We start from the raw sequence: 27,688 nt of genomic DNA, 5'->3' as shown, positions 1-27,688 counted from the left end.
TTAATATTATATAACATTCAAATGTTCATTGTACATTGAAAACTGAAATAGTTGAGAATGTGTCCGGGTCGGGACCACCTCTGATAGAATAAAACCAAAGTTGCATAGATTTTCGAAGGTTTCTTGGACCATTCTTGAGTGCGACATGCAATATTGCATACCCTCTTAATTTTATATAACATTCAAATATTTTTGGTAAAAAAATCAATGTACATTGAAAACTAAAATAGTTGAGAATGTGTCCGAGTCGGGACCACTACTGATAGAAGAAAACCAAAGTTGCCTAGATTTTCGAAGGTTTCTTGGACCATTCTTGAGTGCGACATGCAATATTGCATACCCTCTTAATATTATATAACATTCAAATGTTCATTGTACATTGAAAACTGAAATAGTTGAGAATGTGTCCGGGTCGGGACCACCTCTGATAGAAAAAAAAACCAAAGTTGCATAGATTTTCGAAGGTTTCTTGGACCATTCTTGAGTGCGACATGCAATATTGCATACCCTCTTAATTTTATATAACATTCAAATATTTTTGGTAAAAAAATCAATGTACATTGAAAACTGAAATAGTTGAGAATGTGTCCGGGTCGGGACCACCTCTGATAGAATAAAACCAAAGTTGCCTAGATTTTCGAAGGTTTCTTGGACCATTCTTGAGTGCGACATGCAATATTGCATACCCTCTTAATTTTATATAACATTCAAATATTTTTGGTAAAAAAATCAATGTACATTGAAAACTGAAATAGTTGAGAATGTGTCCGAGTCGGGACCACTACTGATAGAACAAAACCAAAGTTGCATAGATTTTCGAAGGTTTCTTGGACCATTCTTGAGTGCGACATGCAATATTGCATACCCTCTTAATTTTATATAACATTCAAATATTTTTGGTAAAAAAATCAATGTACATTGAAAACTAAAATAGTTGAGAATGTGTCCGAGTCGGGACCACTACTGATAGAACAAAACCAAAGTTGCCTAGATTTTCGAAGGTTTCTTGGACCATTCTTGAGTGCGACGTGCAATATTGCATACCCTCTTAATTTTATGTAACATTCAAATGTTCAATGTACATTGAAAACTGAAATAGTTGAGAATGTGTCCGCGTCGGGACCACTACTGATAGAAGAAAACCAAAGTTGCCTAGATTTTCGAAGGTTTCTTGGACCATTCTTGAGTGCGACATGCAATATTGCATACCTTCTTAATTTTATGTAACATTCAAATGTTCAATGTACATTGAAAACTGAAATAGTTGAGAATGTGTCCGAGTCGGGACCACTACTGATAGAACAAAACCAAAGTTCCCTAGATTTTCGAAGGTTTCTTGGACCATTCTTGAGTGCGACATGCAATATTGCATACCCTCTTAATATTATATAACATTAAAATGTTCATTGTACATTGAAAACTGAAATAGTTGAGAATGTGTCCGAGTCGGGACCACTACTGATAGAACAAAACCAAGGTTGCATAGATTTTCGAAGGTTTCTTGGACCATTCTTGAGTGCGACATGCAATATTGCATACCCTCTTAATTTTATATAACATTCAAATATTTTTGGTAAAAAAATCAATGTACATTGAAAACTGAAATAGTTGAGAATGTGTCCGAGTCGGGACCACCTCTGATAGAATAAAACCAAAGTTGCATAGATTTTCTAAGGTTTCTTGGACCATTCTTGAGTGCGACATGCAATATTGCATACCCTCTTAATTTTATATAACATTCAAATATTTTTGGTAAAAAAATCAATGTACATTGAAAACTGAAATAGTTGAGAATGTGCCCGGGTCGGGACCACTACTGATAGAAGAAAACCAAAGTTGCATAGATTTTCGAAGGTTTCTTGGACCATTCTTGAGTGCAACATGCAATATTGCATACCCTCTTAATATTATATAACATTAAAATATTTTTGGTAAAAAAATCAATGTACATTGAAAACTGAAATAGTTGAGAATGTGTCCGAGTCGGGACCACCTCTGATAGAATAAAACCAAAGTTGCATAGATTTTCGAAGGTTTCTTGGACCATTCTTGAGTGCGACATGCAATATTGCATACCCTCTTAATTTTATATAACATTCAAATATTTTTGGTAAAAAATCAATGTACATTGAAAACTGAAATAGTTGATAATGTGTCCGAGTCGGGACCACTACTGATAGAAGAAAACCAAAGTTGCCTAGATTTTCGAAGGTTTCTTGGACCATTCTTGAGTGCGACATGCAATATTGCATACCCTCTTAATATTATATAACATTCAAATGTTCATTGTACATTGAAAACTGAAATAGTTGAGAATGTGTCCGAGTCGGGACCACTACTGATAGAACAAAACCAAAGTTGCCTAGATTTTCGAAGGTTTCTTGGACCATTCTTGAGTGCGACGTGCAATATTGCATACCCTCTTAATTTTATGTAACATTCAAATGTTCAATGTACATTGAAAACTGAAATAGTTGAGAATGTGTCCGAGTCGGGACCACTACTGATAGAAGAAAACCAAAGTTGCCTAGATTTTCGAAGGTTTCTTGGACCATTCTTGAGTGCGACATGCAATATTGCATACCCTCTTAATTTTATGTAACATTCAAATGTTCAATGTACATTGAAAACTGAAATAGTTGAGAATGTGTCCGAGTCGGGACCACTACTGATAGAAGAAAACCAAAGTTGCCTAGATTTTCGAAGGTTTCTTGGACCATTCTTGAGTGCGACATGCAATATTGCATACCCTCTTAATATTATATAACATTCAAATGTTCATTGTACATTGAAAACTGAAATAGTTGAGAATGTGTCCGGGTCGGGACCACCTCTGATAGAAAAAAACCAAAGTTGCATAGATTTTCGAAGGTTTCTTGGACCATTCTTGAGTGCGACATGCAATATTGCATACCCTCTTAATTTTATATAACATTCAAATATTTTTGGTAAAAAAATCAATGTACATTGAAAACTGAAATAGTTGATAATGTGTCCGAGTCGGGACCACTACTGATAGAAGAAAACCAAAGTTGCCTAGATTTTCGAAGGTTTCTTGGACCATTCTTGAGTGCGACATGCAATATTGCATACCCTCTTAATATTATATAACATTCAAATGTTCATTGTACATTGAAAACTGAAATAGTTGAGAATGTGTCCGAGTCAGGACCACTACTGATAGAACAAAACCAAAGTTGCCAAGATTTTCGAAGGTTTCTTGGACCATTCTTGAGTGCGACGTGCAATATTGCATACCCTCTTAATATTATATAACATTCAAATGTTCATTGTACATTGAAAACTGAAATAGTTGAGAATGTGTCCGGGTCGGAACCACCTCTGATAGAATAAAACCAAAGTTGCATAGATTTTCGAAGGTTTCTTGGACCATTCTTGAGTGCGACATGCAATATTGCATACCCTCTTAATTTTATATAACATTCAAATATTTTTGGTAAAAAAATCAATGTACATTGAAAACTAAAATAGTTGAGAATGTGTCCGAGTCGGGACCACTACTGATAGAAGAAAACCAAAGTTGCCTAGATTTTCGAAGGTTTCTTGGACCATTCTTGAGTGCGACAAGCAATATTGCATACCCTCTTAATTTTATATAACATTCAAATGTTCATTGTACATTGAAAACTGAAATAGTTGAGAATGTGTCCGAGTCGGGACCACTACTGATAGAAGAAAACCAAAGTTGCCTAGATTTTCGAAGGTTTCTTGGACCATTCTTGAGTGCGACGTGCAATATTGCATACCCTCTTAATTTTATGTGACATTCAAATGTTCAATGTACATTGAAAACTGAAATAGTTGAGAATGTGTCCGAGTCGGGACCACTACTGATAGAAGAAAACCAAAGTTGCCTAGATTTTCGAAGGTTTCTTGGACCATTCTTGAGTGCGACATGCAATATTGCATACCCTCTTAATTTTATGTAACATTCAAATGTTCAATGTACATTGAAAACTGAAATAGTTGAGAATGTGTCCGAGTCGGGACCACTACTGATAGAAGAAAACCAAAGTTGCCTAGATTTTCGAAGGTTTCTTGGACCATTCTTGAGTGCGACATGCAATATTGCATACCCTCTTAATTTTATATAACATTCAAATATTTTTGGTAAAAAAATCAATGTACATTGAAAACTAAAATAGTTGAGAATGTGTCCGAGTCGGGACCACTACTGATAGAACAAAACCAAAGTTGCCTAGATTTTCGAAGGTTTCTTGGACCATTCTTGAGTGCGACGTGCAATATTGCATACCCTCTTAATTTTATGTAACATTCAAATGTTCAATGTACATTGAAAACTGAAATAGTTGAGAATGTGTCCGAGTCGGGACCACTACTGATAGAAGAAAACCAAAGTTGCCTAGATTTTCGAAGGTTTCTTGGACCATTCTTGAGTGCGACATGCAATATTGCATACCCTCTTAATTTTATGTAACATTCAAATGTTCAATGTACATTGAAAACTGAAATAGTTGAGAATGTGTCCGAGTCGGGACCACTACTGATAGAACAAAACCAAGGTTGCATAGATTTTCGAAGGTTTCTTGGACCATTCTTGAGTGCGACATGCAATATTGCATACCCTCTTAATTTTATATAACATTCAAATATTTTTGGTAAAAAAATCAATGTACATTGAAAACTGAAATAGTTGAGAATGTGTCCGAGTCGGGACCACCTCTGATAGAATAAAACCAAAGTTGCATAGATTTTCTAAGGTTTCTTGGACCATTCTTGAGTGCGACATGCAATATTGCATACCCTCTTAATTTTATATAACATTCAAATATTTTTGGTAAAAAAATCAATGTACATTGAAAACTGAAATAGTTGAGAATGTGCCCGGGTCGGGACCACTACTGATAGAAGAAAACCAAAGTTGCATAGATTTTCGAAGGTTTCTTGGACCATTCTTGAGTGCAACATGCAATATTGCATACCCTCTTAATATTATATAACATTAAAATATTTTTGGTAAAAAAATCAATGTACATTGAAAACTGAAATAGTTGAGAATGTGTCCGAGTCGGGACCACCTCTGATAGAATAAAACCAAAGTTGCATAGATTTTCGAAGGTTTCTTGGACCATTCTTGAGTGCGACATGCAATATTGCATACCCTCTTAATTTTATATAACATTCAAATATTTTTGGTAAAAAAATCAATGTACATTGAAAACTGAAATAGTTGATAATGTGTCCGAGTCGGGACCACTACTGATAGAAGAAAACCAAAGTTGCCTAGATTTTCGAAGGTTTCTTGGACCATTCTTGAGTGCGACATGCAATATTGCATACCCTCTTAATATTATATAACATTCAAATGTTCATTGTACATTGAAAACTGAAATAGTTGAGAATGTGTCCGAGTCGGGACCACTACTGATAGAACAAAACCAAAGTTGCCTAGATTTTCGAAGGTTTCTTGGACCATTCTTGAGTGCGACGTGCAATATTGCATACCCTCTTAATATTATATAACATTCAAATGTTCATTGTACATTGAAAACTGAAATAGTTGAGAATGTGTCCGGGTCGGGACCACCTCTGATAGAATAAAACCAAAGTTGCATAGATTTTCGAAGGTTTCTTGGACCATTCTTGAGTGCGACATGCAATATTGCATACCCTCTTAATTTTATATAACATTCAAATATTTTTGGTAAAAAAATCAATGTACATTGAAAACTAAAATAGTTGAGAATGTGTCCGAGTCGGGACCACTACCGATAGAAGAAAACCAAAGTTGCCTAGATTTTCGAAGGTTTCTTGGACCATTCTTGAGTGCGACATGCAATATTGCATACCCTCTTAATATTATATAACATTCAAATGTTCATTGTACATTGAAAACTGAAATAGTTGAGAATGTGTCCGGGTCGGGACCACCTCTGATAGAAAAAAAACCAAAGTTGCATAGATTTTCGAAGGTTTCTTGGACCATTCTTGAGTGTGACATGCAATATTGCATACCCTCTTAATTTTATATAACATTCAAATATTTTTGGTAAAAAAATCAATGTACATTGAAAACTGAAATAGTTGAGAATGTGTCCGGGTCGGGACCACCTCTGATAGAATAAAACCAAAGTTGCCTAGATTTTCGAAGGTTTCTTGGACCATTCTTGAGTGCGACATGCAATATTGCATACCCTCTTAATTTTATATAACATTCAAATATTTTTGGTAAAAAAATCAATGTACATTGAAAACTGAAATAGTTGAGAATGTGTCCGAGTCGGGACCACTACTGATAGAACAAAACCAAAGTTGCATAGATTTTCGAAGGTTTCTTGGACCATTCTTGAGTGCGACATGCAATATTGCATACCCTCTTAATTTTATATAACATTCAAATATTTTTGGTAAAAAAATCAATGTACATTGAAAACTAAAATAGTTGAGAATGTGTCCGAGTCGGGACCACTACTGATAGAACAAAACCAAAGTTGCCTAGATTTTCGAAGGTTTCTTGGACCATTCTTGAGTGCGACGTGCAATATTGCATACCCTCTTAATTTTATGTAACATTCAAATGTTCAATGTACATTGAAAACTGAAATAGTTGAGAATGTGTCCGCGTCGGGACCACTACTGATAGAAGAAAACCAAAGTTGCCTAGATTTTCGAAGGTTTCTTGGACCATTCTTGAGTGCGACATGCAATATTGCATACCTTCTTAATTTTATGTAACATTCAAATGTTCAATGTACATTGAAAACTGAAATAGTTGAGAATGTGTCCGAGTCGGGACCACTACTGATAGAACAAAACCAAAGTTCCCTAGATTTTCGAAGGTTTCTTGGACCATTCTTGAGTGCGACATGCAATATTGCATACCCTCTTAATATTATATAACATTAAAATGTTCATTGTACATTGAAAACTGAAATAGTTGAGAATGTGTCCGAGTCGGGACCACTACTGATAGAACAAAACCAAGGTTGCATAGATTTTCGAAGGTTTCTTGGACCATTCTTGAGTGCGACATGCAATATTGCATACCCTCTTAATTTTATATAACATTCAAATATTTTTGGTAAAAAAATCAATGTACATTGAAAACTGAAATAGTTGAGAATGTGTCCGAGTCGGGACCACCTCTGATAGAATAAAACCAAAGTTGCATAGATTTTCTAAGGTTTCTTGGACCATTCTTGAGTGCGACATGCAATATTGCATACCCTCTTAATTTTATATAACATTCAAATATTTTTGGTAAAAAAATCAATGTACATTGAAAACTGAAATAGTTGAGAATGTGCCCGGGTCGGGACCACTACTGATAGAAGAAAACCAAAGTTGCATAGATTTTCGAAGGTTTCTTGGACCATTCTTGAGTGCAACATGCAATATTGCATACCCTCTTAATATTATATAACATTAAAATATTTTTGGTAAAAAAATCAATGTACATTGAAAACTGAAATAGTTGAGAATGTGTCCGAGTCGGGACCACCTCTGATAGAATAAAACCAAAGTTGCATAGATTTTCGAAGGTTTCTTGGACCATTCTTGAGTGCGACATGCAATATTGCATACCCTCTTAATTTTATATAACATTCAAATATTTTTGGTAAAAAAATCAATGTACATTGAAAACTGAAATAGTTGATAATGTGTCCGAGTCGGGACCACTACTGATAGAAGAAAACCAAAGTTGCCTAGATTTTCGAAGGTTTCTTGGACCATTCTTGAGTGCGACATGCAATATTGCATACCCTCTTAATATTATATAACATTCAAATGTTCATTGTACATTGAAAACTGAAATAGTTGAGAATGTGTCCGAGTCGGGACCACTACTGATAGAACAAAACCAAAGTTGCCTAGATTTTCGAAGGTTTCTTGGACCATTCTTGAGTGCGACGTGCAATATTGCATACCCTCTTAATTTTATGTAACATTCAAATGTTCAATGTACATTGAAAACTGAAATAGTTGAGAATGTGTCCGAGTCGGGACCACTACTGATAGAAGAAAACCAAAGTTGCCTAGATTTTCGAAGGTTTCTTGGACCATTCTTGAGTGCGACATGCAATATTGCATACCCTCTTAATTTTATGTAACATTCAAATGTTCAATGTACATTGAAAACTGAAATAGTTGAGAATGTGTCCGAGTCGGGACCACTACTGATAGAAGAAAACCAAAGTTGCCTAGATTTTCGAAGGTTTCTTGGACCATTCTTGAGTGCGACATGCAATATTGCATACCCTCTTAATATTATATAACATTCAAATGTTCATTGTACATTGAAAACTGAAATAGTTGAGAATGTGTCCGGGTCGGGACCACCTCTGATAGAAAAAAACCAAAGTTGCATAGATTTTCGAAGGTTTCTTGGACCATTCTTGAGTGCGACATGCAATATTGCATACCCTCTTAATTTTATATAACATTCAAATATTTTTGGTAAAAAAATCAATGTACATTGAAAACTGAAATAGTTGAGAATGTGTCCGAGTCGGGACCACTACTGATAGAACAAAACCAAAGTTGCATAGATTTTCGAAGGTTTCTTGGACCATTCTTGAGTGCGACATGCAATATTGCATACCCTCTTAATTTTATATAACATTCAAATATTTTTGGTAAAAAAATCAATGTACATTGAAAACTGAAATAGTTGATAATGTGTCCGAGTCGGGACCACTACTGATAGAAGAAAACCAAAGTTGCCTAGATTTTCGAAGGTTTCTTGGACCATTCTTGAGTGCGACATGCAATATTGCATACCCTCTTAATATTATATAACATTCAAATGTTCATTGTACATTGAAAACTGAAATAGTTGAGAATGTGTCCGAGTCGGGACCACTACTGATAGAACAAAACCAAAGTTGCCTAGATTTTCGAAGGTTTCTTGGACCATTCTTGAGTGCGACGTGCAATATTGCATACCCTCTTAATTTTATGTAACATTCAAATGTTCAATGTACATTGAAAACTGAAATAGTTGAGAATGTGTCCGAGTCGGGACCACTACTGATAGAAGAAAACCAAAGTTGCCTAGATTTTCGAAGGTTTCTTGGACCATTCTTGAGTGCGACATGCAATATTGCATACCCTCTTAATTTTATGTAACATTCAAATGTTCAATGTACATTGAAAACTGAAATAGTTGATAATGTGTCCGAGTCGGGACCACTACTGATAGAAGAAAACCAAAGTTGCCTAGATTTTCGAAGGTTTCTTGGACCATTCTTGAGTGCGACATGCAATATTGCATACCCTCTTAATATTATATAACATTCAAATGTTCATTGTACATTGAAAACTGAAATAGTTGAGAATGTGTCCGAGTCGGGACCACTACTGATAGAACAAAACCAAGGTTGCAAAGATTTTCGAAGGTTTCTTGGACCATTCTTGAGTGCGACATGCAATATTGCATACCCTCTTAATTTTATATAACATTCAAATATTTTTGGTAAAAAAATCAATGTACATTGAAAACTGAAATAGTTGAGAATGTGTCCGAGTCGGGACCACCTCTGATAGAATAAAACCAAAGTTGCATAGATTTTCGAAGGTTTCTTGGACCATTCTTGAGTGCGACATGCAATATTGCATACCCTCTTAATTTTATATAACATTCAAATATTTTTGGTAAAAAAATCAATGTACATTGAAAACTGAAATAGTTGAGAATGTGTCCGAGTCGGGACCACCTCTGATAGAATAAAACCAAAGTTGCATAGATTTTCGAAGGTTTCTTGGACCATTCTTGAGTGCGACATGCAATATTGCATACCCTCTTAATTTTATATAACATTCAAATATTTTTGGTAAAAAAATCAATGTACATTGAAAACTGAAATAGTTGATAATGTGTCCGAGTCGGGACCACTACTGATAGAAGAAAACCAAAGTTGCCTAGATTTTCGAAGGTTTCTTGGACCATTCTTGAGTGCGACATGCAATATTGCATACCCTCTTAATATTATTTAACATTCAAATGTTCATTGTACATTGAAAACTGAAATAGTTGAGAATGTGTCCGAGTCGGGACCACTACTGATAGAACAAAACCAAAGTTGCCTAGATTTTCGAAGGTTTCTTGGACCATTCTTGAGTGCGACGTGCAATATTGCATACCCTCTTAATTTTATGTAACATTCAAATGTTCAATGTACATTGAAAACTGAAATAGTTGAGAATGTGTCCGAGTCGGGACCACTACTGATAGAAGAAAACCAAAGTTGCCTAGATTTTCGAAGGTTTCTTGGACCATTCTTGAGTGCGACATGCAATATTGCATACCCTCTTAATTTTATGTAACATTCAAATGTTCAATGTACATTGAAAACTGAAATAGTTGATAATGTGTCCGAGTCGGGACCACTACTGATAGAAGAAAACCAAAGTTGCCTAGATTTTCGAAGGTTTCTTGGACCATTCTTGAGTGCGACATGCAATATTGCATACCCTCTTAATATTATATAACATTCAAATGTTCATTGTACATTGAAAACTGAAATAGTTGAGAATGTGTCCGAGTCGGGACCACTACTGATAGAACAAAACCAAAGTTGCCTAGATTTTCGAAGGTTTCTTGGACCATTCTTGAGTGCGACGTGCAATATTGCATACCCTCTTAATATTATATAACATTCAAATGTTCATTGTACATTGAAAACTGAAATAGTTGAGAATGTGTCCGGGTCGGGACCACCTCTGATAGAATAAAACCAAAGTTGCATAGATTTTCGAAGGTTTCTTGGACCATTCTTGAGTGCGACATGCAATATTGCATACCCTCTTAATTTTATATAACATTCAAATATTTTTGGTAAAAAAATCAATGTACATTGAAAACTGAAATAGTTGAGAATGTGTCCGGGTCGGGACCACCTCTGATAGAATAAAACCAAAGTTGCCTAGATTTTCGAAGGTTTCTTGGACCATTCTTGAGTGCGACATGCAATATTGCATACCCTCTTAATTTTATATAACATTCAAATATTTTTGGTAAAAAAATCAATGTACATTGAAAACTGAAATAGTTGATAATGTGTCCGAGTCGGGACCACTACTGATAGAAGAAAACCAAAGTTGCCTAGATTTTCGAAGGTTTCTTGGACCATTCTTGAGTGCGACATGCAATATTGCATACCCTCTTAATATTATATAACATTCAAATGTTCATTGTACATTGAAAACTGAAATAGTTGATAATGTGTCCGAGTCGGGACCACTACTGATAGAACAAAACCAAAGTTGCCTAGATTTTCGAAGGTTTCTTGGACCATTCTTGAGTGCGACGTGCAATATTGCATACCCTCTTAATATTATATAACATTCAAATGTTCATTGTACATTGAAAACTGAAATAGTTGAGAATGTGTCCGGGTTGGGACCACCTCTGATAGAATAAAACCAAAGTTGCATAGATTTTCGAAGGTTTCTTGGAACATTCTTGAGTGCGACGTGCAATATTGTATACCATCTTAATTTTATATAACATTTAAATATTTTGCAAAAAATCAATGTACATTGAAAACTGAAATAGTTGAGAATGTGTCCGAGTCGGGACCACTACTGATAGAACAAAACCGAAGTTGCATAGATTTTCGAAGGCTTCTTGGACCATTCTTGAAAGAAAAGCTGGTTCGGAATGGTCTGGGTTTATTAAAGGGTGACACCCATTACTAGCAGGCTAGGGGATGACGTCAGTGTTGAATATAGTTTTAGTTTTAGTTTGAGTTAAGATGACGTCATGGGCGTTGATAATAACACAGCTCGTGGTAGTCTGGGGGATCTTAAAAGTGGGTTAAACCCCCCTAAATAGTCATAGCATGGTGGAAGGCAGGTAAGCAGGAAGTTTGGTGGATGAGGCTCTGGCGGCCATCTTGGGGTGGCGGCCATCTTGGATCTTTGCATATCTAGGTGGTCTCTACTACTCATTTGTACGTGAAAATTCCGGATCTTTTAATTTTGGACGATTTCAAAGAGATTCCCCTTCACCTGTTACCCTATCTCGAAATATTACACCGCCTAGCAGTCTGTCACAAGCGACAAACGCGTATAGACCAGCGCGTTCGCTGACTCCACGCGCCATAGTTGATCCAGGTAATGGAATGAAACGTATAGTTTAGCCCTGGATTGGCCATGTGGTTAGGAAACGTGAATAATTTAGCGAAATTTCAGAATCGCCATTTCCAACGCGAAGTAACGAGCAATATGACCACTTAGGCCCAAATTGTTCTCGAGCTCACAACCCTACGGAAGGTGGTCATTCAAGGCGCAGATCTGCCAGAGATGAGATTAGTAGGATGCGAAACACTAGAAAATTATTTTCGGGAAAATTTTAAATTTATATGAAGAATTTCTAATAGGTTGAACTAGAGCGAAAAGAAGAGGGGCATATGATAGAGTTTTGGCTGATAACGCGCTGAGCACAGGGCAGTTTTTTCAGAACATTCTCGAAATGCAAACAAGGCAAATGGTGGCTATTGAGGAAAACGCTCCGTGCCAAAAGCGTCTAGTTGAGGGTGCAGAGGCAAGAAATAAGGTAGAAGAAGAGCGAAATCGCGTATTCAAGTTTTTGATTGAGAACGCTGTTGCCGTCTTGAAAAAGAACTTTCCAGATGACACTTTAATATCAGATTCTGAATAGAGAAATTCGCAGTTTTTTAAATACTTTGTTTATAGCTATTATACTTCTAAAAGCGTGTACCATTTAGCCCAAGTTGTTCATTAATAATTTCTATGTTAATTTTAACCGATTTTTTCCTTTGCTACTTAGTTTTCGACACCACCACGGGAAGGTATGGTATGCCGCACATCTTCACTTTTCGCTTACTAACGCGAAACAACGAACTTCTGGTGTCATTTGACAATTAATCTGAGGTCAGCTCAATGGATGGTTGCAGTAAATTATATTAGCAAAGAGGGTATATGTTTGACCATGTTTCTGATATAACTTACTGCTATAAAACCCATTGCGTTGACCTCACCTAACTGTCAAATGGCCTTTTTTTCAGGGTTGGCACGCTGGTATTCAGTCCGGTTTTATCCACCTGGATTAAACCGGTTTAAACCACGTTGAAAAATCCAGTGGATTTTTCAAAAAAATATAATAATAGAGTACAGCGCAGGCACCATAAAGTGAGATGGAAGGAAAAGTTTGACCCACATGTCTTTAGCTCTTCATTTCATCGAAATGGTCGATTCCCATATATTGTGGGTTATTTTGACGCACCCTCCTCCCACTGCCCCACCCGAAACTCGTGAGACTGAGTTGAATTTTTCGCAACGCTCTATTGTTGGGTCGGACCGCGCATTTGGAAAAATCTTTATCAGACCCTGCCCTATTGAAGATCACAAAAAGCCTACCCGGGCCCAACCCTGCCCCATTGAAGATCACAACCAAGCCTACCTGGGCCCGACCCTGCCCTATTCAAGATAATAAAATGTCTACCCGTGTAGACGGTATGAAAACCCTACCCGACCCACCAGCAAAAAGTTTAAAGTAATTTTCTAACACTATTTTGGATTTTCCGACCCGATATGGGTCGGGTTGGATTGAAAAATCCCGATTAAATCAGGGCCCTACTCATCTCTAACGGAAATGTCTATAGTTTTATCAACTTTAATGTACAATAAAAATGATTCTCGGACGGCCTAGTAGAAGACAACTATCGCACTAAATGTAAAAAGAAGTTTTAAAATTAAACACTAGAGAGTAGTTTAAAAAAAGCGGGATAAAACCAATAAAATCCGGTTTAAACCAGCAAAAAACCATACCAGTGGCTTTTTCAAGAAAATTCCGGATTTTTGCCAACCCTGCTTTTTTTCCTCGTACTTGGAACTTAGCGGAAATGACGAATAAGGCGTCTGCGAACTCGAAGCCCAGCAATAAACCAATTGTCACGAGCTCCAGGTTGTTGTGCAATAGCGTCATCATTACCACTATTCACCAGGTCAACTATTTCTAACTGCAGCCTTTCTTTCCGCATACTCCTCGGGGATGTTATTTTTAATACACATGTTGTGGAGGACGCAACCGGAATATATAATTTTTCCAGCTCTTTTTGAAGAATAATGTAAAACGCGGTCTTTCAACAAACACCGGAACCTCTTCAATAAAACTCCGTTGCACCTCTCAACACATTTGCGAGCTTCTTTGTGATTGTCGTTGAATCTTACTTCCGCATCATTGGCTGGTTGTGAGATGGGGACCATTAGCCACAGCTGGAGAGGATACCCAGCATCAGCCAAACACAATGATGCTATCTTTAATTTGCCAAACTATACCTTATTTCGCAAGGATCGTCACTCCCGACAAGGAGGTGGTACTATAATATATATCAAAAAATCTTTCACCGTTCATACACTAACACTACCTGATCAGTTTGCTGAATTTCTTTGGCTTAAACTTAAACCACCTACAAGCAAACAATGGATTACACTGGGCTGTATATACCGTGCACCAAATACCCCTCGGGATCTGACCGTTAAATTATTTACCAATATTCAAGAAATCTCCTCAACCAAACAAGAATTAATTATCACACGTGACTTCAACCTTCCGCTAATTAACTGGGATACCCTTACCATCCATCAAAAAGCATCCACTGAACATGATCAATTTTTACAATGTCTAACGAATTCGGCACTGACCCACCATGTTCGGTTTCCCACACGATTTAGCCAATCGCGTCTTGTTAGTTCTAACATTCATGATCTCGTACTTACGCAAGCCACTGTTATCCCGCAAATTACTGACCTTCCACCGCTTGGAGGTAGTGACCACTTAATTGTCTCTATCTCGTATCCCCTACCTCGCACTAACGTCGCACGTCTCTTCCGTCATGATTTTGATTATTCCCGTGCCGACGTCCGAGCCTTAACCAGCCAGCTAATGGCAATTAATTGGGCACCTATGGATACCCTGTCCATTGAGCAAGCTTGGCAATATTTCAAAGCACAGCTTTTTCGTTGCATTTCCCTCATTGTGCCTCTATACACTACGCAGCCTAACAAATCCCGGCCTTGCGTTTCACAAGCGACCAAAAGGGCCCTTCAAAAGAAGGAGCGGCTCTGGAGAAAACTCAAGAAAGCCTTGCATATCGGCAATATGCCCAAGTACTCCCTGTATTTATCAAGGATAAATACAAAGCACAAGTTAGACGAGTTCGTAGCTCCATTTCATATTTTCGGTCACGGATGCAGCACCGGCAACTCTCTAACATTAAACATAATCCTCGAGCATTCTACCGATTCGTGCGCACTCGAATTAGGTCTCTTCCCTCTCGACTCGGAATCCGCCTACCTAACGGTTCAAAAACTGATTCAGACTTTGAAATGGCGCAATGCTTAAATAACTCTCTAGTGAAGAACTTTAACTCCGTCCTAGTCGGTCTCTTCGCCCCGTCAAGTCTTCCCCAGGCCCCAGTGAGGGAGGAGTACTTACCCACTTTTATTGAAGTCCGTCAAACCCTCAAACTCTTAGATGTGAAAAGTGCCTCTGGCCCAGACGGTATACCTAACAGACTCCTTAAGAACTGTAGTAAGGCATTAACTCTCCCTTTATTAAAACTCTTTACACTGTCCCTTACGGTGAACTCTGTTCCTGCTGAATGGCGTGTCGCTCATGTCACCCCTATTTATAAGGGCAAAGGTGATAAATCTGATCCAGTTAATTATCGTCCAATTAGTTTAACCTCCTTGATTTGTAAAGTACTCGAGAAGTGTATCAGACTGGCTATATTGCGCCACGTCAACCCCTATCTTAGCGAATACCAACACGGCTTTCTTAATAACAGATCAGTTGAAACAAATCTCTTATCAGCTATGCACGCGTGGCTACACGCCCTTGACGCTGGAAAACGGGTTGACATTGTTTACTTGGACATTGCGAAAGCATTCGACTCCGTCCCACACTCCCGTCTCTTATCCAAACTTAAGTCCTATGGCCTTCATCATAATATTATCAGTTGGGTAGAAAGTTATCTACTTGGTAGGACTCAGGCTGTTAGGGTTGGCCAGACCTTGAGCGACTATCTCCCGGTCCTTAGTGGGGTTCCACAAGGCAGTGTTTTAGGCCCTTTACTTTTTTTTGTATATCAATGACTTACCTAATTCCTTGTCCTCCTCCCCTCGGCTTTACGCGGATGATCTTAAACTTTACCGAGTGATTAACTCTTACGATGATGTGGCCCTTCTCCAACAAGACCTACAGTCTCTTGAGGTTTGGTCGGCTCTAAACGGACTCAATTTCAATAGCGATAAATCTCAGGTCCTAGTTCTGCAGCGTCACCCCATTGACACTAATTCTCCCTCACCTTATTACCTTAACGGTAACAATATTACAAGAGTTAATGAATGTCGCGATCTAGGTCTAATCATTGCCCATAATCTTTCCTTTCGCTCTCATATCTTAAGAACCTGTGGGCGCGCAAATGGTCTTTTATCCGTTATAAAGGCAAACTTCCCTGGTATTTCTCCAGCCACTTTAACACGACTATTTCAATGTTATGTCCGTCCTGTCCTTAAATTTAGTAGCCAGATTTGGAATCCTCATGCTATTCGGGATGTATCTGCACTCGATAATGTCCTGGGAAGGGCTTCCCGTATTCCCCATTCTTTGCAACATAAATCACGGGAACTAAGACTTTCAGCATTAGGTTGATCCCCCCTCTCCCTTCGTTGCTCTTATTTAGATCTAATTAACCTTTTGAAAATTTTAAGCCTACCCACCCAACCCTATTTTGCTTTTCGCACTCATAGTAAGAGCACAAGGGGCCACAGTCGAATGCTTTTCCCCCGTCCTTCTCGCACTAACTTATTGCGCGACTCCTTTTTCCGACGCACTGTCCCTCTGTGGAATTCTCTTCCTGACCAGATAGTATCAGCCCCCTCAGTTAGTCAATTTAAACTTAAATTAAAATCCCATCTTCGCCTTTAATGCCTTAAGGAACAAAAAATATCTCCCCTAGTCATTTATTCATAGTTTTTAATGTTCATAATGTAAATTTTGTATTTCAACCACTTGTACACTGTTAAAAAATGTTGTCCAAAATTGGATTTAAATGGATCCAAACGGCTGACTCTGAGACAGCACAGTTTTTCGTCTATTTTTGGATAACGTAATTTGTGTCCAAAAGGGGACGGTCAAATGATAATCCAGATTTGGAGTCTCATCCAAAATTGGATCCAGAATCATCTATTAAGGGATTAATTATTACCCAGAAATAGTCAGGATGTTATCCAATTTTTACGCAAGTGGACAAAAATGTACTAGTATCCTCCCAATATTGGACTACTATCAAGCCAATATTGGACTAATATCAAGCCGATATTGGAATAATATCAAGCCCATATTGGAATAATATCAAGCCCATATTGGACTAATATCAAGCCCATATTGGACTAATATCAAGCCAATATTGGACTAATATCAAGCCAATATTGGACTAATATCAAGCCAATGTTGGACTAATATCAAGCCAATGTTGGACTAATATCAAGCCAATATTGGACTAATATCAAGCCAATATTGGACTAATATCAAGCCAATATTGGACTAATATCAAGCCAATGTTGGACTAATATCAAGCCAATGTTGGACTAATATCAAGCCAATGTTGGACTAATATCAAGCCAATGTTGGACTAATATCAAGCCAATGTTGGACTAATATCAAGCCAATGTTGGACTAATATCAAGCCAATGTTGGACTAATATCAAGCCTATGTTGGACTAATATCAAGCCAATATTGGACTAATACCAAGACAATGTTGGACTAAATTCAAGACAAGATTGGACAAATTTCTAAACGATATTGGACTAATATAAAGCTCGTATTGGACTAATATCGAGCCCTTATTGGTGTAATACCTAACCTACACTGGACAAATGTCGAACCATATTGGGCTCATATGAAGCCAATATGGATGCTAGATTCTTTACTTCACCGAGCGATGTATGCTATGGAGAGGTTCTGTTCTCGACGTATCTATCTATCTTTGTGCGTGCCTGTCTGTCTGTTGTTACACCCCAAGAGATTGCTTTCGCAGATTCCTAATCTGAACAAAAGTGTTCTCAACTTCACAGTTCAAGTGTACAAAATTCACAGTTAACGGAATTGTGGAATATTGGAAAAGTATACAACCTCAGGTACACTGACCACTATTCTCTTTTCTGTCATCCCCAATCTAACTACACCATTTTCTGGTCTTTTAGACACTCGCGAAAGAGGCATATTCTAGGAGTCAACCGTCAATAATAGCTAGGTTCAAATGATAATAAAGAAAACCTCTCTTAAAACGATATAACTAAAAGTATGATAAGTAACTCTCGATAAAATAAATAATATCAAATAATTTTAATAAAATATTTGAGAAAACCTATATTAACCAAAAAATCTGTAGTCAAAGTTATAGGACGAGAAAGGAAGATTGGGTCACTGGTGTGAATGCCCGACCCCTCGCTTCTCGTTCATTGCCATTTTTAACTCAGTAGGACCCAAAGAACAAACCCTTTGATTCATGGCAGACTTTTCAGAAACACCCGTTACATGTTTTGTGTAAAAGTGTAAGTTTATTTGTCATGAATAATTTTACATTTGCTAGTGCAAATTTTTAACCGTTTTTTCTCTACTCGTCTTCTCAATAATTTCGGTAGAAAAAGTTTAAAGAAACGTTATTCAGGCTAACATTTGTGATAAGCTCAAGAGTAATTCGACAATAGAACATCTATTGCGGTAAACTTTCGACAATATTTGCGTTAAAAACTGAACATTTACATGGAGTTAGTTTTTTTAAAACGTTATTCAAACAATTAAAGAATATTTTCGCATTCGAATAACATAAGTCTGTGAATTTGACGCTATGTATGAAATGCTTGGACATTAAAATTGTAACGGTATATGGGTTCAACATTTTATTGTGACAAAAATATGTTCAATATATTATTGAATAAATTATGTGGCTTTTAATCAGTATGTATGTTTTCCCAATAAAGTTTTATATTTTATTCTAAATATTGGGTATTCACAATCATGATACAAAGGTTTTGGGGATAATCTATAAGATAATGAATTTCATAGATTCCCCAATTTATTTTGTGCAAAACATTGAACCTGTAGAGGCCGCATTGTTACTCACAATACCATCGAATTTTAAGTTCAGTATTTTATCATTGTAATTAACAACATTATTTAAAGGAAATATCTCATTCAGAAACGTAGAATATACTGTAAATATCCAATGACATTTAGAAAGTCTCTTGAACAAACTCAATTTGAACGTTTATCAGTGAAATTGTTGTATATTTTATGATTTGAGTAAAACCAGAAGTCCATTAAATTAGCCAAGGAAGTAAACAATTACAATAGCTGGTATAGCGTACGTCTCTGCTGGGGTAAGAAGTCCTTCTAACTCCATGGATAGGGGGTTGAAATTTTCCCCCTTTCCTAACACTGTTAGAAATCTCGAGCTCCTCTCTAGGAAGTCTTTCTTGACGTGAGTGGGGCGTGACTTCTTCAGCCCATGAACGCTGGGTAGATTGTTTGCTTTATAAACAAGATGGCCCCGGCCAGATTACACTTTTGCGCGCCCTCTAGTGACTAGAATTAGTATTACTATATTCATTGACCCCGACAAATTTATAATTTTCAGGTTTTTTTCCATTGTTTATAAAATAGCATTCCGATTATGAATAAAACCAATCTAGTAAGAATTTGGTTTACAGTTTAATTAAATAAGTAATTAACTGTAGTGTTCAAGTCTTGGTGGATTAATTAGGCTAGATATACTAATCAATATCCAAGATTTATTCTACCATATGATTATGGTCATTCGTTACATTGGGTGGCAAGGATGCCGCTTGAGTGCGGATAAAGAAGCGAGGAGTGTTCTCTCCTATACGCGATGTACGAGGTTACCTCCCATTTTTAAAATGTGAGTAGTTTTTGGTAATCGCCAGCTAGTGAGCGAATTCTGTACTTTGATTTTATTCCGTATTTTAAAAATGGCCGCGGACAACAACAATCTTTATGACACAGAGTTAACCCTTTGTCAGGTCCCGAATGAAGTTTGGAAACCCACGATCTCCACTCCCTTAAATCCCTATCACTACTTTTACAGCCAAGAACGGAACATGTTCTACCCCAGCTTGCCATTTTTATTTTTCAAAACTTACTAATTACCAATGAGAATTAAAAAATATGTTCAAATCATCGGATTCACCGAGCCAAAGGATTTCAGACGATGGTTTTGAACTTCCTGCTTTTGAACGCTAGATGGCTTTAAACACGTTTAAAGAGACAAAAATACCGAATTTTACGCTTTACTTCGACGCTAGATGGCGGTATCAAAAACTACTAAGACGCAATGGCAGCCCCCCTTGAATTTGCCTGGTAAACGACAATTAGAAAATGGGGGTTACAATCAATCGATATCTGAGGATGGGGCGCCATCTAGGTTGTGTTTGGAATAGGCGGGAATTACGAATATAGCAATACTCTCCCGTGAGATTAAAACCCAGTGACTGTATGAGTCTTAAGATAATGTGAGGGTTTAACAATAAAATTCGAAGATCATTCGCAACTTGTAATATTGCGCTATGCATTTGTAACAGTTTGGTTGAGCTTAATGAGGTAGATTGTAATTCAGATTTAACTTTGTTTAAGTCACTATTTTATACTGTCCTTTATGAGGTTATTGTTATTGTGGTGAAAAGTTTGTTTAAAGTCATTATTTATACTGTCCTTTATGAGGTTATTGTTATTATGGTGAAAAGTTTGTTTAAACTCATTATTTATACTGTCCTTCATGAGGTTATTGTTATTATGGTGAAAACTTGGTTTAGCTGCTGTCTCATAGGTTGAGCCTTTCAGGCGCTCGTCTGTTTCGGAGTGGGTTGCGGCGAATTGGTGTCGCGGATGTGGTGGTGGTCCTTGGGACCAGTGACCCTCGCATTAATTATTATTTTACCGGTCCCACTATAAATTAAATTTCTAAAATGGTGAAAATAAAAAGCACGTAAAGACACAAAAGTAAAGAAGCTGAAAATTCTAATTGAATTTGATTTTTTTACTGTAGGAAAAAGTAGCATATAACAATCCATAACAGTTAACTTTTATTTCTTATCACAATTTTTCAACTAGTTGCCACTAAATATCAATCAACATGTCTAATGATATTTGAAGATCTTAATCCTTTTCTGAACTAGCCTTATTCCTTATTGCATTTTCCATAAATTCAGCGGCAATATCTTCTCTCGCTATCAGTAAGCCAGATCAAAATCTTGTAATGTGACCATGCACTACTGAGAAATACGATTACTGACAACTAGTACTGGCTATGGTCTAGACTGTCGACTACAAGAGACTCATTCTAGAGTATAGACGCTAGACAAGATCAATAGTCAATAGAATACAAAACTTTTGTAGGGAAGTTGTAGCCAAGGAATACTAACTACCTAGGAGTAGAATTGGTAGAAAATGTGTTGAGCTAGAAAAATTCTAAAAAGGAACCCCGAATTTATAAACTGGTCCCACCGTCTATTTTTTCCAAAAACCCTAATTAATAAAGTGCTCCCTGATACCACTGACCCCAACTTTTGGAATAAATAAACTGGTCCGAGCAATTAATAAACTGGTTTGGGACTTGTAAACCTGTCTTATTTCCTACCCTGTAGTGACGAGCCCATGATGTAAACAATAAAGATGGCCGCGAGCTACGAGGTTTAAGCCTCGGTCTTTAGTGTATCGGGACGGGGAGACGGGGAGTCGGGGACTCGGGGTCCGAGTAAAATTGTCCATGCCCATGCCTTTTAATAATTATCTTAATGTTCTTTTTATTGATGATTGTTTTTGCCTATTAATATTTATCTTAATGTTCTTTTTATTGATGATTGTTTATGCCTATTAATAATTATATTAATGTTCTTTTTATTGATGAGCTTAAGTTGTAAATTTTTAATTTGATACTTTCAAAGTAACGTTAATTAAACCTTCAATACCTTAATTTAAATTTTCATTTATAATCCTTATTTAATTTAAGGATGATGTCAGTTTGTAAGTCTCGTTAATTTAATTCCCCCTTTCCCACAGAGAGGGTCTGAAAATTTAAATCACTTGGCAGAGACTGGAGATCTTCAACATTCAGTGACAGACTCTGAATCTCAATGGGCATTTAAAAAACTGTATAAATTTAAATTGAAATTCCAAATTATAATTAAATACTTTTTGTTTGATATGTTGATATTAACGTAATCAATCCTTGAATACTCTATTGGTACTATCAACACCATCGTTAAATTTATTACTTAAATAATATAATTTTTTTTAAATATAATAATCAAATTAGCGACTTATAATTAGTTAACTTTAAATGAGTATGTTTCACTGATTAAAATTACATTTCTAAAAATTGTTAGGTTGATAGCACTTTCATGTTTCATGTAGAAATTTCATATTTCCGTGGATGGAGAGATGAACACGTTGATTCCGTTTGTCGTTGATTGAAATTAGATTCATTTTGATCATAAATTTCATTTTATATTTTGAGTTGTTGATTTTATGAGATTGTTGATTTTATTTTTATAATTATCACTTACGTAACTGTTATTAGTAGATGAACCCAGCGAGAGCGGAAACTGCCAAAATGATTAGTTAATTTTGCAAAGAATCTGCAATTTAATTCTGCAAAAATCTACCTATTATTTTATGTCAGTTCCGTTAAGTGATCATTTAATTTTAAACTTGCCAAACAAATAGTGAGCAATGGTACCTCCGTCCCAAACTAGTTATAGTTTTAAAACGCTGACTCGAGTTTCATTTTGTTAATACATTTAATTTTATTAGTAAATCAACCTGCCTAACTTTTAAGCAGACGAGTCTTAAAAAACGATATCATTGGTGAAATTAGAAAACTCTCTCTGCTTAGCGCGCCTTCTGTCGGGGAGAACCTTAATTTCTTTTTTGATTAATATGATAATATTAATTGTAATGTTTAAGTTCCCAAGTAGAAATCTAATCTTGCCTAGGATTAAAAAGATATATAATAATTATAAATTGCAAAAAAAATTGCAAGCAACTGTCTCTCCTCCTCTAGCGCGATACAATATATATTCGACAGCATCCAGTGGCGGGCGTCGGGGAGGTGGGGGGTCCATATCTAAAGCCAGACAGTTGCACAGTTCTCTCTCTCTCGTCTCCCGCTAAACCCACGCAGTAAGTGCGGGCGTCGGGGAGGTGGGGGGGTCCATATCCTAACTCTCTCTTTCTTCTCTTCAGTATAATTTAACTCGCTCTATATTACAACCAAGCGTGGCTTCGTGGTAGAGCGCGCGGTCGGGCGACTTCACTGGCGTCTCGTATGGATCAGGACATTGCAGGTTCGAGGCCCGGCGCCGACAGAAAAATAATTTCAATTGAAATTAAATACGTTACGCCACCTATGAGGTGTGAGGTGAACTACGGGTGAATTTCGAGTCGAAAATTCGCGGGAAATTTGAATTTCAAAATATATATTTAGTTGCAAATATCCGAACGAGTACGCGAAAAAAAGGGGGAAATGGGGGATAGAAAAGGCGCCCAGCCTGCCAGCAAGGGTCAGAACAATACTTTCGCTGCTCTAAAGAGCGCAAAAGTAAAAAAGGAACGGCCAAGGTCGTTAAGTAGTTTTTTAACCACATCGTAGTATACGATGAGGCTCTTAGTTTGACCCGAGCCGTAGTAGTAGTAGTAGTAGTAGTACTTGTGGCCGGAGTTTTCGCTTTCGTTATCGTTATTGTTTAGCTTAAAAGAAACTCCACATTAACACAACCCACCCATAGGGGTAACTGGGCTCGGTTAGAGATTTAATATTAATTAAAAAAAATTCGAATCGCAGCCGGGAATCGAATCCGAATCGCTCACGCAGTAGACAGACATTCTACCACTGAGCCATAGAGGCTTGATAGGTTCCCCGAGTTTTTATCCTTATATGTTATCTCTAAAATGTGGGGGTGATGTGGGGTGGGGTAACTCTTAATCTGTGGGGTCGGATACTTTTGGATTTTTATCTGTGGGGTCGGATACTTTTGGATTTTTATCTGTGGGGTCGGATAGTTTTGAATTTGTATGTTTGGGGTTTTTATATTTATTTTCTTTTCATTTATGTGCTAATTAAATAGATAACGATTTTCCCCGTTTCATACCACGCTCCTCATGTGTTTTGTTCTCGTTCGGTAGCTCGATATCGCCATCTATGTTGTGTTTGACTGGAACGTTTTGGCGGTTAATTCAAAAATGGGTTTAGACAGAGCTAACATAGTGTTAAATGAGCGTTATGCGTCTAATCATTTTAGCATTGCTAAAGGTAATTCGAAGGGATAATCACTATAACTAAACTTTTTCAAACGTTTATGGGCATAAGTCCTTGTTAGAAATTTATAAGATGCGAAAAGAGTGCATCAGCATAAGTCTATGTTGTAAACTCATCGAGGGGATTAACACTAAAACTACCTGTTCTTCGATTCGCCGGAGTATTAGAATTACAGAATAAGTAAATTTATACGGTTATAATTTTATCGCTGTTTAGAGTAGGGCATCGAGGGGCTATTCACTCTGATTATATGCACGGTAAATCATTTAAGCATTGAAAGCGCTTTTCACTCATTAGGGTAAAGTATAGAGGGGTTATCCACTCATTAGGGTAGGGTATAGAGGGGCTATTCACTCGTACGATGTGGCTACTATTACGAGCCCTTGGGCCGTCTTGTTTCAATAGGTTTATGAAGAGTCATAAAAAACTGAATGACCTTGACTGTTCCAAAATTCACACCCCCATCCCTTCTCCTATGCTAAAGAGGGCTCGGTTTTACAGTGGAAGGCGGCGATTCCGCCAATAGTTTTTTTCTCTTTCGATAGGGCAAATTTTGGCGTACGAGTCGCACCTAAACCGGAGATCTGAGAAACATTACCGCGAGGTAGCGAATGTGTCGCCCTTCTTCAGTATTGCTACACAAGAGAGGGGAGTGCCAAAAGGCGCTTTTGGTTACTTCCTTGGCTAATTTAATGGACTTCTGGTAAAACAGTTCATTGAACAGTTAAAAACTATTTATCTTCATCAAAATATCTGAGACAAACCCTACTTTAACAAAGCTACGATTACAAACATTTCATTATTGCTGTTTCTTATATTTGATGTTTATTTTCTTTAATGTAAAACAGTTTATTGAAAAAACTTTGAATGTATTAAACGTGTAGAAAGACTTTAATGAAGTTTAAGTGCCAAAATCTCAATTGAGCAAATATAACTTCGTATTTGAACATTCTTGAAATATTTATGGTTCTACACAGTTGTTTTAAATTACGATTTGAATTTTATGAATGTGCCCTACTTAATTTGGGCGTCAATTTAAGCGTGTATGGGTCCCATAAAATTTGGTTTATTAGATCATTTTGTCATTGGTTATCAACTTTAAATAGAGATAAATTGAAATGGAAAATTTGTAATAATCTTCGAAACTGTGATAGACAAGATGAAGTTCTGTCTCGTTCGCTTGATAAGATCCAATTGAAAAACAAGATGGCCCTGGCCATATTATGCTTTGCGTGCCCTCTATTGGCTAGAACTGGTATGATTCCGGCAAATATTTTTGGCGCTATTCTCTTTTTCTTTATCAAATATCCTTTCGATTATGAACAAAATCAATTTAGTATGACTTTGGTTTAATATAAACATCACTGATCATTTTGACCTTAAAATATATTCTTTAACAAAAACAGTTGCAGTTGTTTTCATATTATACAAACTTTTTTTGAATTAGTATTCACAATAAAATCTTTCTAGTGCGGTTTGATAAACTTAATGATAGTTTCGACAAAGCACTTTCAACGGTTATTTTCAGTTACAATTTTTTATAAACAAACATGATAATTTGTAGATTAAATTATAAGCATTATTATTCGCAACAAAATCGTTCTATTAACGTCTGATTACTCAAATAACCCTTAATAATAAATTGTACCAGGCAGTTTGTAAGGTTCTTGTCACTTACAATTTTTGACAAACCAAAATTATTATTTGAAGTTTAAATTTGCCTGTAAGCGTTCTTAATAATTTATTTAACTATCTGTTGATAAATAATATCCAATGCCAAAATTGTAAATTCAGTATTCAATCCACAATACATTTAGGTCTAATGGTCCAAATGTAATGAAACTTTAATGAGAGATGTGCTACAATCCATTATATCTAAAAATGGTTAAAAACCTTCAAATTAACTAGCTTTGTCAAAATAATAAATTAGTACTTTCAGGCCCTTTCCAAGATTAAACATATCGCTTACACATGGCACTAAAAATCCTGTAACTAAACCAAATTACAGGCCATCTGGGAGCACGGCAGCCAAGTCGAGCACTGACATCCTTTTCTTGAAGCAACTCGCGACACTTTTAAGCCCACTGTAACTTCGTGATGTGTATAGGTAAAAGTCTGAAATTTTGCCTACCGCGAGGACTGTCAATCGTAGCTATAGTTTCGAAATTTCAAGTTCCTACCCTATATACTTTTCGAAATATTGCAGGTGAAATTTACCTTATTTTGTCACTCACTCACCGATCATCAAAATTCTAAGGTACTTCTAGAGGAGATAGAAACTTAAAATTCATGATTTAGTTTTCATTTATTTTATGAAGCACAGAAAAATTAAAACATACCCAAATTTTTATAAAATTGCTCTTTAGTTCTTGATATTAAAACTAGATGGCGCTGTCGTTTTTTCAATAGAAATAATGTGGGTTCTTGATGAAAGGACGTAACGGTCCAAAGTTAACCGAAAGTTAGATACATATTAAAGCTAATAGCAGTAGTAGTTTAAAAGAAATGTGTCGTAACTGATGCTACATTCCTATATTAGGATATACCGTACAATCGTTTCGGCATATTCTCTGGGGGTCGAAAGGGGTAAATCAGCGTAAGTATGGACAAACGTTAGCAATTATATTGGCAAACGAAGTATAGAGGGTCTTGTTTTAATTTAACTACCGAAATAAAACGAGAGGGTCTACAAAAAGTAGTGAGATCCTATCAAAAACATTAACATGTACAAAAATGGGCCAAGCCTCGCCTCGTGCCCTCTCCGCCGTAAAACGTTCTGAGATCCCATGTAGAGCCAAGTCTGTCATCTTCTTCTCATTCAATCGCCAATTGAACAATTATGTTATAAATTAAGTCCTTTTCCTAATTAATTACCATTTTTCTTTGACTCTATCATTATTATACATCTTTGTTCTTATCAAAAATATCGTGACTTGGCAATCGCATGTAATTACCTAATAAACGTGTACATAGGGTTATGCATAACTCACCATATAAACTTGTTTGTACATAAGGTTATGCATAACTCACCATATAAACTTCTTTGTACATAGGGTTATGCATAACTTTTCTTATAAATTTGTACATATCCCCTCGACCATAAACGATTTAGTGAATATCCCTTCAATTATTTTAAAATCGGCAACGATTTAGTGAATATTTCCTCGACTTCCTTTTAACATTATCTAATTGCGATTGGCAAGTCACGATATTTATGATACGAACAAAGATGTATAATAATGATAGAGTCAAAGAATATTGGTTATTAATTAGGAAAAGGACTTAATTTATAACATAATTGTTCAATTGGCGATTGAATGAGAAGAAGATGACAGACTTG

The 27,688-nt window shown here is 36.5% G+C and overlaps 1 long non-coding RNA gene across 1 annotated transcript; it reads right to left on the bottom strand.

Annotated features, from left to right (window-relative positions):
- Positions 1-22,209: 22,209 nt before the first annotated feature.
- LOC149668582 (uncharacterized) lies at positions 22,210-23,460 on the bottom strand. The gene is made up of 2 exons (XR_016367853.1): positions 22,747-23,460; positions 22,210-22,682 (listed from the first exon to the last, which is right to left on the bottom strand). It is a non-coding gene; the product is annotated as an uncharacterized LOC149668582 (long non-coding RNA).
- Positions 23,461-27,688: the final 4,228 nt, after the last annotated feature.

The sequence above is a fragment of the Phalangium opilio genome, unplaced genomic scaffold, assembly GCF_054372755.1.
Source record: "Phalangium opilio isolate 3A_F unplaced genomic scaffold, DU_Popi_V2 ptg000055l_1, whole genome shotgun sequence".
Classification (NCBI taxonomy): Eukaryota; Metazoa; Arthropoda; class Arachnida; order Opiliones; family Phalangiidae; genus Phalangium; species Phalangium opilio.
Note: the sequence above shows the minus strand (reverse complement) of the source record. Positions and strands in the feature narration are given on the sequence as shown.